Genomic DNA, 13,758 nt, shown 5'->3' on the forward strand with positions numbered 1-13,758 from the left:
CTTCCCTTTAGACGCTGATAAGGGACGGGTCGTACTGCTTTTGTGCTCCGTTTCCTTTCCCTCCTCCTGCTTGGGACACAGCTTCCATCCTGGGGTCGGTCACCTCCGAGCGGGCCGAGTTCCACGCCAGCCCTGAGGACCCTTGGCTGGGCCTTTCTCCCTCCCAGGACACTGTCCGTCAAAGAATAGGCTGCTTTCCCGAACGCTAGCTCTAGTGGGGAAGACGAGAGGCGAGGCATGCATGTTCGTGTGTCTTGATTTACTTGGAGAGTGGAAGGGGCAGCACCAGGAGGCAAATTCCCCTCTGCTCGGAAAAGCTTCTTTTGTTCCTGCAATTCCGGAGAAACTGGACCTCTGCTATTAGTTTAAAACGTCCTTGAATTTGTTGACAAAATTGCATTCTTATATATCCCGTTTGCTTGTGACGCTACGGATTGGGCATTTCTAAATTATTTCATTTGAACAGTTACTTGGAGCTTACATAAATCCGTGCATGCATTTTTGCTGGACAGTCTCTCTTGGTTAAATCCCCCCCAGCCTTAAGTCTCTGACTATAACTTAAACCCAGAGAGAGTGGTAACAACTAAATGAAGCGCAGTATTTATAGTCAACTTCAAACAACGGAGATGGTACATACTAGATTTTAATTTCGGACGCAGCATTAGTGACTTTATAATTAGGCCGGAAACTATAAACAAACCCATGTTAAACTGATTAAAATCCAGTAGAATCTGAAACATATACTCTAATTAAAATATCTTCCTGGAAACAAACACCATTGATGACATCAATAGGAACAAACACGTTTCAAGAATATACGTATGTGGATACGTTTCAAGATGCTTCCTAAAGAGGAACTATCCTCGGATTTAGGTTGTCAGCTGACTCTGAAAAAAAATCTCAAATTATGCTTTGTAAATTGCTTTAAATGTTTTAAATGTTTACCTGATTTCTACATGGTTACGTTGAAGTAAATTTAAAATAAATGGCATCACTAAAAATGTTTTTATGAATTCAAAGAAACATTCTTTTAATGACATTATTTTCCTAGAAGTGATTTTATTAATTCCTGCCTAAAAATCTCAATATTACATATATTTAGGCAACAGTATTAAACTCAGTGATGAAAATTTAAAATTTTGTTTTAATAAAGTTATTTTGTACATTTTTATAATCACTTATGAAAGTTGGGGTTCCCCCACCCCCATCACAGCTTCCCTCTGCCCCCCATCACAGCTTCCACAGCATAGGTGAGTGTTTTTATCGTCAAAAAGGGAACTGAACTGAGAGATAAAGGACCATAATTTTGCGTCCCAATCTGCAATGTACTTCAGTTATGTTTTCCAGTATAGTCTCAAATTTTAATGGACAGAACAAGTCTTGAGCTTTATCTCTGCAAGGGCATATACAATAGGTCTTTTGTGGATCCCCAGAGGAAGAAGTATTGCTGATATTTTGGTGACATTTTAAGATAATATTCTTCTACCCTAAGTTTTTTTTTTTTTTTTTTGGTACTAGGGATAGAACTCAGGGGCACTAGACCACTGAGCCACATCCCCACCCCTATTTTGTAGTTTACTTAGAGAGTCTCACTGAGCTGCTTAGTGCCTCACCATCACTTTAGGTGGACACAATATCTTATTTTTATGTGGTGCTGAGAACCAAAGTCAGTGCCTCACATGTGGTAGGCAAGCACTCTACCACTTGAGCCACAAGCCCATCCCCCTGAGGCTGACTTTGAACTTGCAATTCTCCTGTTTCAGGCTCCCAAACCACTGGGATTACAGGTGTGCACCACTGCGCTGGCTTCTACCCTAAATTTGGTATGAGTACAATACAATACTAAGGTCTCACTGCCACCTCAGTGTGCTTCCTGAAGATGCTGCATTGAAACTGTTTGTTTTGTTATCCACAGGACTTTTGCACCAGAAGTTTTCCAAGTAGTTTAATTTTTAGAGACAATAATGAAGCCAGAATTAAAAAAGAGATAGTCAGAATAGACAAATTGAAGAAAACAGACCAATCTGGTTTGGGTCCAAACGTTGGGTACTGTGCCAGTGGGAGATTGAAATGTTAATATCCCCAAAGTCCAGCCTATAAGGCCCATCCTAAAGAATTGTTAATGAAGCAACTCCAGAGCAGACTGGGAACTGCTAATTAATTTGCCCTGGGCCCCCTTCCTTCCCAGATCACTCCTTCCCTGGCCCTCTAGGCCACCTGTTCCCCACCTTTTCACCATTCCATCAATCATCTCCTGGGCCTAGTCATGTATGCAGGAAGGAAAGAGATAAGGAGGAAGAGAACAGGAGAACAAAGGAAGCCTAGGACAGATAAAAAGGCAGAGCACCTTCACTTCCTAGGATACCAACTATGGCCCACTTCTCCCTCCTGGGAAAAGTCTATGTTACCCCTTTTTAAATAAACCCTGCTTTATATGCTTGCCTCGGTGTGCTTCTTTAATGTTATCCTTCAATATGTGAGGAAACAGACCTTGTCACTCATAACCTGTAGTATCGATAACTCATCCTATTTTTTCCACAAGCAAAGGAGTGTTGACCAACTATTAAGTCTGAAAGTTGTTTTAGTAGACAGTACTATGCCCTACAAGTCAAGATATGATTCACAAAAACTGCATTCTAGATGCCTGAAATTAATGTTCCCTAAACAAAAACTGTCACTTTCATCTCTTTTTCTTATTCCTGGACATGCTATCAATAGGAGGTTACTGCAGATACTACATTTCTCAGGAAGCATGATTTATGTCATAAGCTATCAGAATGAGACTGCTTTTCTAGATCTTTCTCTCCAAATCATGAGTTATCAAATTGAGACTTGGAATCATCCTAGGATGTATTCCCAGAACCATTACTTTTAGTGATGAATGTAATTTTTGCTTTTAACTCTGCTGTAGAATTCCAAAGTAGAGGATATTTTTCTCTCATATTCTATGTACCTCAAACTAAAGTAATTAGGCTACTGAATTTGTTCCTGATCACTACTTTCAAACTTCTCTTTCCTCCTCCAGAACATTTGGAGTTCACATCATCCAGCTAAATCACCCTCTACTATTTTTGCTATTATTTACTAACCTCCTGGCTAATCTCCTTCAGAAATTAGAGATCTCCTTGCTCTAGGTTTTTCTCACTATCATTCTTGTCTACAGTTTATGCAGATTCAGCATAAACTGTAGGTGATCTGTGCAACACTAACACTTAGCCTCTTAGATCTTTGACTTCTGTATCTCCAACAATTTGTTCCCCTTTTCTATTGTATTGACTCTAGTGGTAAGACTATGAGCCTTAGCATCAATAACTACCTTACCTTTAAAAAAAATTGTGATTATCTTTGGAGCATCAATTTTACTACCAAATTGGTGAGAAATAGAAACTTATTAAGAACCATCTCTGCAGGCTGGGGTTGTAGCTCAGTGGTAGAGTACTCACCTCACATGTGGAAGGCAACGGGTTTGATCCCCAAGCATCATACAAAAATTAATAAAGATATTGTGTCCATCTACAACTAAAACAATTTTAAGAAAAAAATCTCTGCTATTCCAGAAACATGGGAGAAAGGCCAGAGAAGAGTAGGGAAGGGAGAAGGGTCCCAGGTAAAAAGTCTGTGATATTTCTTTCACCTGGGGTAATGGGGCCAACTCATCCACAGGCAGTTCTGAATGCCCTCCGGATTGGAATTCATGGGGCGATGTCCCAGGAAGCTTGCAGACTTCCCTCCTGCAGCTGTTCCACGTGAGTGAGATCCCCTGTAATCTATTTGGTTTTTGCCTCTGTCTGAGCTGTCCACTTTCATTGGAGCCACTTTATTTCTGAGTCCAAAGTGTGTGTGTCTTCCTTTTGTTGGAGCACATTGTTCCTGAATTTAGTGTTTGTCTTGAGGGCCAGCAGGCAGCAACATGGCATTCAGCAACATATTCCTAGGATACAGTTGCAATGCTCCTAGTCACTGCCTCCCAGTCCTTGCTGTTGTCATGAGTACAGGCTGTAGTCCTACTATGGGGTTGCTCAGTCGGGAGGGAGTTTTCTTCTGATGACAAAGTATCCCAGGAGGACTTGCTGCTCTCTGCCTCCTACCCACTGTGCTCAACAAGGGGCTGGGTGAGGGGGGCTGCAAGAATATGTTGTGGGACTATACTGGATTGGGGTGTCCTTGTTTGCAAGTTGCAGAGGGGAATGGCAGGCAGACTGGGTCTTCTACTGCCCTTCTGTCCTGACAGTCCTCCTGTGGCAGCTATAGCTCATAGGACAAAAAGGGAAAGAAGTAAAGAGCAGGCTCACTGGCACTCTTTTTTGAACAGAGAGTGAAGCTGAAAGGATTGGAAGGGAATGGACTGGGCCCACTTTTGGATGTGTAGGATAGGGTTAACTTGGACTGATCAGTCCCCCTGGTTTGTTTGTGCTGGAGCATCAGAAAGATAGCTATAATCTCATCAAATTTTCTGGTTACCTAAGATACTCAGGATTCATATGGACCACAAACCATGTCAAACATGACCCTCAGTAGTGAGGTTCTAGGTGGCTGGGGAGTGGCTCCCTAGAAGAAATCAGTGAATATTCCTCACATTAGTTTAGTCATGGTGCCTCGAGACTTAGTCTACCGTAGTATTCTTCATGGGGTCAGTCAGTAACTGATGACACTTATCACTTCATGAAAACGTGAGAGGGAAGGTACCATGTGTGCAAGACCTGCTTCTTCAGTTAGAAAAATGTGATGTTTGTTAAGTGGGAGGACTCTTATGAAGGCAGAAGGACATCAAGGCTCCATATGTCCATGATGGAGCTGTTACAGTCTTTTCATTGGTAGAGTTCTGGGGCATAGTCTGGAAGAATGCCGCAGATGGTGTCAGATTCTGCCAGCTGTGAACTTGATGCCCAGCCTGAAGTCATAAAGTTTGCTATTTCTTCTGGCATTCACCAGGGTGTTCTCCAGCTTCAGATGTGGTCATGATGCCTTTCTCATGACAGTTGTGTTCAGAATACATGATCTGCCTGAGCACTTTGTGAACCTCTTCCTACATGCCAGTGACCTCTGGGATGGACTGCAGTAGCTAGCTGTCTGCCACCTGCATACTCCATCATGAGGCAGATATTTTCAGTTGTTTCAATAGTGTGAGAGAGTTGGATCACATTTGGGTGTTCCACAGTCTTCATTAGATCCACTTAGAATATAATGAAGAACAAAGTTCTTTTCTACCTTTCGTAGGATTTTCATGGCTACCTCTGTACCCATGAGGATATGCAAGGTCAGATTCACCTAAGGAAAGTTTCCCTATTTGATGTCCCTTAGAGGCCTATATAACATGTGAAGGTTCCTCAATGTAGAAGCTGGTTGAAAGGCCCTGCCATACTCTTACAACCTCACTATCTGACTTTTCTCACTATACAACCTCAAAAGCAACACCAACTAAGGATTCTAGCTAAAACAAACAAACAAACAAATAATAAAAAGAAAAACAAACAAACCCCCAAATCAAAAACCAATATGAAGACCAAAACCAAACCACTAAGTGAGCTAACTATCTGTGAGTCTGACAGGTCACCAAACAAAAGCTCCCTGTACTTATGGACAAAAATCAGTCACGCCAGAGCCTATAAGGTGTTGTTTGAAATTCCCTTACATTGATTCCTTGTGAGGTCAAAGCAGCAAATGGTCCAGTCACAACTTGGTGTAACCCACAGTGGTTGTCTTACTTTTTGGTCTCTGGGACCATTTTCACTTTAATAATAAGAAAAGGACCCTGGAAGCTTTTTCACTGCAGTGTGTTATAGAGAATGACATATACTTGCTTAGAAATTAAAACCTGTGGCATGCTTCAATGATCTTTTCAAGCCCAAAAATCTATAATAATTTTTGGCTTTTAAAGACCTCATCTTTTAAAAAAAAATTTTTTTTTTAGTTGTCAATGGACTTTTATTTTATTGATTTATATGTGGTGCTGAGAATCGAACCCAGTGCCTCACACATGGGAGACAAGCACTCTACCACTGAGCCACAACCCCAGTCCCCAAGACCTCATCTTATCTCTATTCAATGTATTCAATTCCTTTTCCTTTCAACTCAAAATGATCAATGTCAACTCTGATCAGAAGAAAGTGTGGCCTGTGTCCCTGGGACAACTGTTGGTGCTCTCTATATTTTCTTTTTCTTGTTATAGTAGTCTATGGTCCTGTATTTTATTTATTTATATGTGGTGAATCAAAGTGAGTACCTCACACATGCTAGGCAAGTACTCTACCACTGAGCCACAAACCCAGCTTCTACATTTTATATTATTAAAAAAACCCTAAAAAATAGAGTGAACTCTATAATAAATACCCAGATGATCTCATCTAGATTTAACATTATAAACATTTTCCACATTTCCTCATATATTTTTTTTCACCAAAGCAACTTAAAGTTTATAGCAAACACCATGACATTTCACCCATGAATATTTCAGTATAAGACTCTAAAAAGGACATTTTTGTTCTATTCAATTAGTTTCATTGTAAAATTACCAAAGATCACCCTACTATCTAGTCCATGTTAAATATTCTTTTTTTAAAAAAAAAGATTGTATTTTTTATAAGTGATTTTTTATTTTATGATGGTAGCACTTCATTCACATTTTGACACTATAACAAAAATGTTCTGTTCCCAAAGATACTATAGGGCATGCTATTAATACCTATGGGGCTGAGAGGGAGGGACCTTTCAGAATAATTTACCCATAAGGTCCTCATCTTATTTCTTATCAGGAACCCTGAACCCAGGAGGCAGTGGGTTGATATATTCAAAGTGATGAAAAATGAAGCTGTCATCCAAGAATCCTATGGTCAGCAAAAATGTCCTTCCAATAGGGGAGAGCAGTGGGGGCAGTGGCAGATCCCTTGGTCCTTTCATACTGCTGTATGAAATACCTTAGGCGGGGCAACTTTTAAGAACAGAAATTAATTTTTCCCAGTTCTAGAGTCTGACAAAATCCAAAATCAAGGTGCCATGAGATACAGTGTGTTGAGAGTTGGCTTTCTCCTTCTACATGGTAATTTGTTGCTGTGTCCTTGTGTGGTAGAAGGGGAGAAGGACTGAACTCACTCCCTCAAGTGCTTTTTATTTATTTTGTTTTATTTTTATTTTTATTTTCCTCAAGATACTGGCAACTAAACCCAAAGTCCTCATATGTGCTAAGCAAAAGCTCTACCAGTGAGTTACATCCCCAGCCCTTTTAAGTTTCTTTTGGCACTGGATCTTACTAAGTTACCTAGGCTGGTCTCGAACTTGAGATCCTCCTGTCTCAGCCTCCTAAGTAGCAAGGATTCTAGGCATCTACTACCATGCCCAGTGTAATAAATATATGTGTTTCTGTGTTGTGTCGGATTAAATAGGCCTTATGTATTATGGACAAGTGCTCTTTTCTAAGGAGGGCACATATCCCATTCAGAAAGTTGGAGCCTCATGACCTAATCACCTCCTGAAGGCCTCATGTCCCAATACTGTTGCCTTGGGGTTGAAGTTTCAACAGAAATTCTGGAGGGATACATACATTCAAATCACAACACTAGGTAAAATGAGTTGAGGGAGTTGATCACCACTGAATATGCCCTGCATGAGGGGAGTCCTTCAGTTGAACTGAAGGATTTTAGATAGGAACTCAGAGCTGAATAAAGATGGAAAGATGTCTGGAAAGGCAAATTCATGACGTTATAATGGCTAATGCTACTTTTGTTTTCTGCATGACTTAAGAGACTAATTTAGCTAAAAAATTACTAGTCTACATTAATGAACATAATATATATACAAGCTCTTATCAGGAATTGCTTTAAGTGACAATACACTAAACACTGTAATGAAAAGTCAGGGAATGGGCTGGGGATGTGGCTCAAGTGGTAGCGCGCTCGCCTGGCATGCGTGTGGCCCAGGTTCGATCCTCAGCACCATGTACAAACAAAGATGGTAAGAACTAACTGAGGGCCAGCCTCCAACCCTGGGAGAATCTGGGGAAATGTGTTTTAGGCAGAGGGAACAGCAAGGAGAAAGGTCCTGGGCATAAACGAGCTTAGGGAGATGGAGATACAAGGAGACCTGAGTGTGTGATCCCAGTGATGGTGCAACACCAAGTGGAGGTCAAATTAAGGTCAAACTTGGAACTGGTGATCTTATTTCCATTTTACAGGTAAGGAAACTGAGGTTCAGGGAAGTTGAGCCATTCTGCTGAGACCCTTCTCTCACATCTTGATTCCAAAGTCCACTTCCTCAAAACACTATAACATATGTGTTACACCTCCTGGGTATCTATTTAAGCTATGGTTGCAACAGACATAGATATTCAGACAGGCTGATTAAATATATTTAATAATTTAGTTCATTCCCCAATTGAGTTCATCAGGAGGCTCCCTACTCCTCAAATATCTCTGGCCTATCTTCTAAATAGTCACCAGAAGATTTTTCTTTCTTTTTTTTTTTTTTCCAGAAGAGAGAAACAGAGAGAGAGAGAGAGAATTTTTAATATTTATTTTTTAGTTTTCGGCGGACACAACATCTTTGTTTGTATGTGGTGCTGAGGATCGAACCCTGGCTGCACACACACCAGGCGAGCGCGCTACTGCTTGAGCCACATCCCCAGCCCCAGAAGATTTTTCTTTAGCACCTAGTAAGATGAATGTTTTTCTCATTTTGAATTTGACTTGAGTCTGACTCCTATAAGATCTACTTTCTGTGTAAGTAAAGGACCAAGTGCCCTCCATAATCAAGCTAAACACACATAGAGCCCATCCCAGAGCACTGGGGACCCACAACACATTGGACACACAGTAAGCTAGACAAAGCTGATGGGAGAATTTGTGAACTAGAAGATAGTCCTGAAGAAACTGCTCAGGATGCACCACAGAGAAAAAAGAAAATGGAAAAGTAGAAGGCAGGCTTTGAAAGTCATGAATGCTTCAGAAACCAATCAGAATCTAGATGGAGAGAAGGAAGCATGCAAGAGAGCACACTCTAAGCTAGGATTTTGGTCAAGCCCACATGGGCTTTCTCAGACATGGTCTTGGCATTTGAGGAGCTGAATTTTGAGACTGTGGTAGGGAAAAGAAAAGAAAAGGAGAAGAAAATGGATGTTAACTAAATACTGATACATGTCACATACTGTCTCATGATCAGCATCACTTGATTGGTCCATAGACCTTGAAGCTGAAATCTTTGCTCCCATTTTGTCAATGAGCAATGGCTCACTACAACTCATTCATTCATATATGTGTGCCATTGGTGATTAGCACAGACACACACAAACAATAAACACTGTTGAATGAGTGTGAAATATGAGGCTTGCTATGGTATAGATATTAAATACTCCACAAAATCTCAAGAGTTGAAGACTTTGTTCCCAATGCAGCAGTGTTCTGAGGTGGGACCTCTTAGTAGAGCTGTGACCTCATAAATGGATTAATCCAATGATGGATTCATAGCTTAACGAGTTATGAAAGGTGGTAGAAATTTTAGGAGGAGGGGCCAAGAGAAAGTAAATAGGTAGAGGCCCTTAAAGGGTATATTTTGTCTCTGGCACCTCTCTTTCTGCTTTCTGGCCATCTCAGGTAAGCTGCTCTCTGCCACTGTGCATTCTCTACCATGATGTCCTGCCTTGCCAGAGTCCCAAATCAATGAGTCCAAGCAGCCATGGGCTAAAGCCTCTGAAATTGCGAAACAATTCAGTTGACTAACACAGCAGATTGATACCAGAAATGGAATTGTTACTGTGACTGTATCTGACCATGTGATTCAGAAACCTTTGGAACTGGTTTGCAGGAAAAGTTTGGAGAATCGGGCTAGAAGTCGGGCTTAGAATGTTGTATGTGGAACTTAATAGGTGACTCTGGTGGTAATTTATAAAACCAGAATGCTGATAGGAATGCAAAAGTAAAGACTGTGCCGATGAGGTTTCCAAAGGAAATGAGGACTCTATTGGGAATTGGGATTAGAGACCATTACATTCTAGTAAAGAACTTACCTATGTTTTGTCCACGCCCTGAGACTTTGTGTGAGGCTGAGTTTAAAGGTGACAGAATAATCTGGTAGAAGAAATTTCAAGACTGCCGACCAGCAATGGGCAGCTGAACTTAAGATGGCTCTTGTGAATTTGCAGGGACACAAAATAAAACACAGACACAATTTACCTTTACACAAGCTTCAGGATGGCTTCCCTGCTCTCAGCCTCAGGCTCCCCAAAAGGAAGGGTAAGAGAAAGTCATGAGAGGCTGGCAAGAGAGAGAAAACATGTTCGGAAGTGAGCTTTTATTGGGGGGACTCTTGTTCTTTTAAAGTTCTATCCAAAAAAGGGCAGGTGAGTGTTACTCAACCCTAGGGGTACACCCCACAAAGACCCCTAACTTTCCAAGCTAGACCCCGACCAAGTCACAGTGAATGCAGTGGTTGGTCAGAATCTTGAGGCATCAGGACTGGAAAGTGAGGTCATTCATTGTGGCTCCCCACACAAGACAGCACAGCATTCAGGATCTGCAATGGCTATTGATGGCTAATTGAGCCAGATTTACTGTGAGAATGGGAAGCAAAAAGAAGAACAGAAAGATTTTTAAAATTTGCAGTTTGGGACCAAGGAGGATGTGGTTGTTGAAGAGATTAGTACCATTAAAAAGAAGCCAAGTGCTTTGTATCATGGCTGTGGGATTAGGCCTTGAGGACTTCTAAGAAATTGGCCATACTCCCACCCATTTCAGGCTCAAGGGTGTAAAAATTGTAAATTAATTTGAAAGATTTTGCTTTGAGAAGAGAGCCGTAGGGCTCCTTGCTGGCACAGGGCTGCCTAGGAAATTGTTTCCCATGGTTCAGTTGCCAGGCACTCAAAGGCCATTGTACTCACATTCCAAAGGGGCCTGTCGATTCTTCCTGTTGGTGGTGAACCCTGGCATCTTGTACGTGGTGCTCGTTTTGTAGCTGTACAGAAAGCAAGAGGTACAGGGTGATGGAGGCTTCCACCAAGATTTCAAGGGAAAGCATGGGAGGCCACGCAGTACACGGCAGGGTCAGAATCATTGTAGACATCCCCTAAGGGTCAGATGCAAGAAGCTGTGAAGTGGAATCTACCACTCCAGGAGCTTTCTACTTTAGACATGATTAGGGAATGACCTAATGACCTAATGACCCATGACCTGCTGTCCATAACAAGAATGCTGGTGATGTCCTTCTAGACAAACCTAGAAGTGAATCGGAAAGAAGAAATGTTTTATGAAGAGTGACAACTGGCTTTGCCCCAAGTCAACTACCTTACTCTCTACAGTTTTGTTTTTTTGTTTTGGTGGTGCTGGGGATTGAATCCAGGGCCTTGTGCATGTGAGGCAGGCACTCTACCAACTGAGCTACATCTCCAGCCCTACCTTACTCTCTAAGTCTCAATTTTAAGGATCCCAATTGTTTTTTTTTTTTTTTTTTTTTTTTTTAAGAGAGAGTGAGAGAGAGAGGGGGACAGAGAGAGAGAGAGAATTTTAACATTTATTTTTTCTTAGTTCTCGGCGGACACAACATCTTTGTTGGTATGTGGTGCTGAGGATCGAACCCGGGCCGCACGCATGCCAGGCGAGCGCGCTACCGCTGAGCCACATCCCCAGGCCCTAAGGATCCCAATTGTTAACTACTAATAGCCTTTTTTTTTTTCAGCTTATTGTAGTGTCCCTAACCTAAGTAAGACTTCCAAATCATTAATCCTTTTTAAGTCTAACATTTTCTATTTTCCTGCTTCTGCCATTATCAACTCATCCTGACCAACATTTTTTAGTTGTTGATGGACATTTATTTTATATGCAGTGCTAAGAGTCGAACCCAGTGCCTCATACATGCTAGTGGTAGAGCCTCATACATGCTAGTGGTAGAGCGCTCTACCACTGAGCTATACCCCCAGCCCCCTGATCAACATTTTGGTAAATATCTTCAACTCTCTTAACTCTTTCTTTGTTGGAGTAACCTCAACCTTTCTTGGATTAAACCCTGTTTCAATTGAATTTTTTTCTTACTTGCATCTGAACAGCAAATATTGCTGTACAAAAGTCATGAAATGGATTGACTGGTTTAATTCAAAAGACTTTAGTCCACATAGGAGCTCTCAACATTATTTGGCAAAGTCATTCCATTCTCTGGATTAACCATTCTTACCTTTAATTCTCTCCTCAAATTTCTCACATCCCTTTCCTCCACTTCCTTTTTCAGCTTGTGACCTTGCCACATATTTAAGAAAATTAAAACCATCTGTTGAGACTGCTTCAATCTCCAGAACTGTCAAATTTCCCTCATTTTCTCTTGCATCTTTTCTTTTTTTCCAATTGAAGATTTGTACTATCATAAGTAAGTTCTACCATTTGTATTCAGGGTCCTTCCCATTTCAAAGACTTGCTTCTTTTAGTACCCTTTCTCATGCATGACACCAACCTTGACCAGACATTTTGACAATAGGGCCAGAATAACAATGCTTAAAAACTCTCCATTTCTTTGTGAAATGTTCTGAATTAAGGGGGGGAGGGAGCTATGTATTTTATAATATTCATCCAATATAAAATTGATTTCTTATATTAAAACAACTATTAAAAATCCTTAAAATACTTACAATATCAAGGCTCCAAACCCCGAGAATCAATGGAAAGATATTTCTATGCTAAAACAGAACTAAGGGGCTGGGGTTGTGCCTCAATGGTGGAGCACTTGCCTAACATGTGTGGGGCCCTGGGTTCGATCCTCAGCATCACATAAAAATAAATCAGACAAAACTAAAAAATTTGCTCCAATTATTTTGTCAGAAAACTTTTTCATAGCTTTCTTAATCATTTGGATAACTGCCTCCATTTCCCATGTTATTAATATACAGCTGACTTTTGTTTTTCATGGGATTGACTGTGAACTTTAGGGTGTCACTTCAAAAAGAAGTCACTTCAAACAGAAGATTGGTTTACATTTAAAATGATGTCAAAAACGGTAGCGCTCTCGCCTGGCATGCGTGCGACCCGGTTCGATCCTCAGCAGCACCACATACCAACAAAGATGTTGTGTCCGCCGAGAACTAAGAAAAAATAAAATAAAATGTTAAAATTCTCTCTCTCTCTCTCTCTTTAAAAAAAAAAAAAATTGAAAAGCCAAAATCCTTAAAAAATGTTTATTTCCCTTAAGCCATTTCTGGAAATTTGTTCCAAGGAAATAATCAAAAGTAGAGTTTGTTTATATTTGTTGTTTTATTATTTATAATGGTGAAAAATAAAAACTGAAATCTACAATAAGGAACTGGCTAAGTAATTTATGAAATAACTATGATATTATGGTCATAAAAATCCATATATTTCATGGTCATTAAAATCATGTTCTTGATGTTTAAGAATATGAGGAAGGGCTGGGGGTAGAGCTCAGTTAGTAGAGTGCTTCCTCGAATGCACAAGGTCCTGGGTTCAATCCCCAGCACCTCAAGAAAAGAAAAGAAAAAAAATGAATGTTCACAGTAACATTACTTAAAAAGTAGAAAAAATGGAGTACTATGTAGAAGGAGATTGCAGTTCTATAAAGAATATAGATGTAACAGTGTGTGTGGAGATGTGCATATTTAAAAATCTATTCAAAGAAAAACATACTAATCTCATATGGACCAAAATGTTTGTAGTAGTTCCCATGGGTAGTGGGGCATGGGTGATTTCTGTATTCTCCAAGATTTTTATAATAAACACATATGAATTTAAACCACAAATATTTTTCTTTTTAAATTAATGTGAGAAGTCAAGCAAT

Source organism: Urocitellus parryii, chromosome 5 (genome assembly GCF_045843805.1).
Source record: "Urocitellus parryii isolate mUroPar1 chromosome 5, mUroPar1.hap1, whole genome shotgun sequence".
Classification (NCBI taxonomy): domain Eukaryota; kingdom Metazoa; phylum Chordata; class Mammalia; order Rodentia; family Sciuridae; genus Urocitellus; species Urocitellus parryii.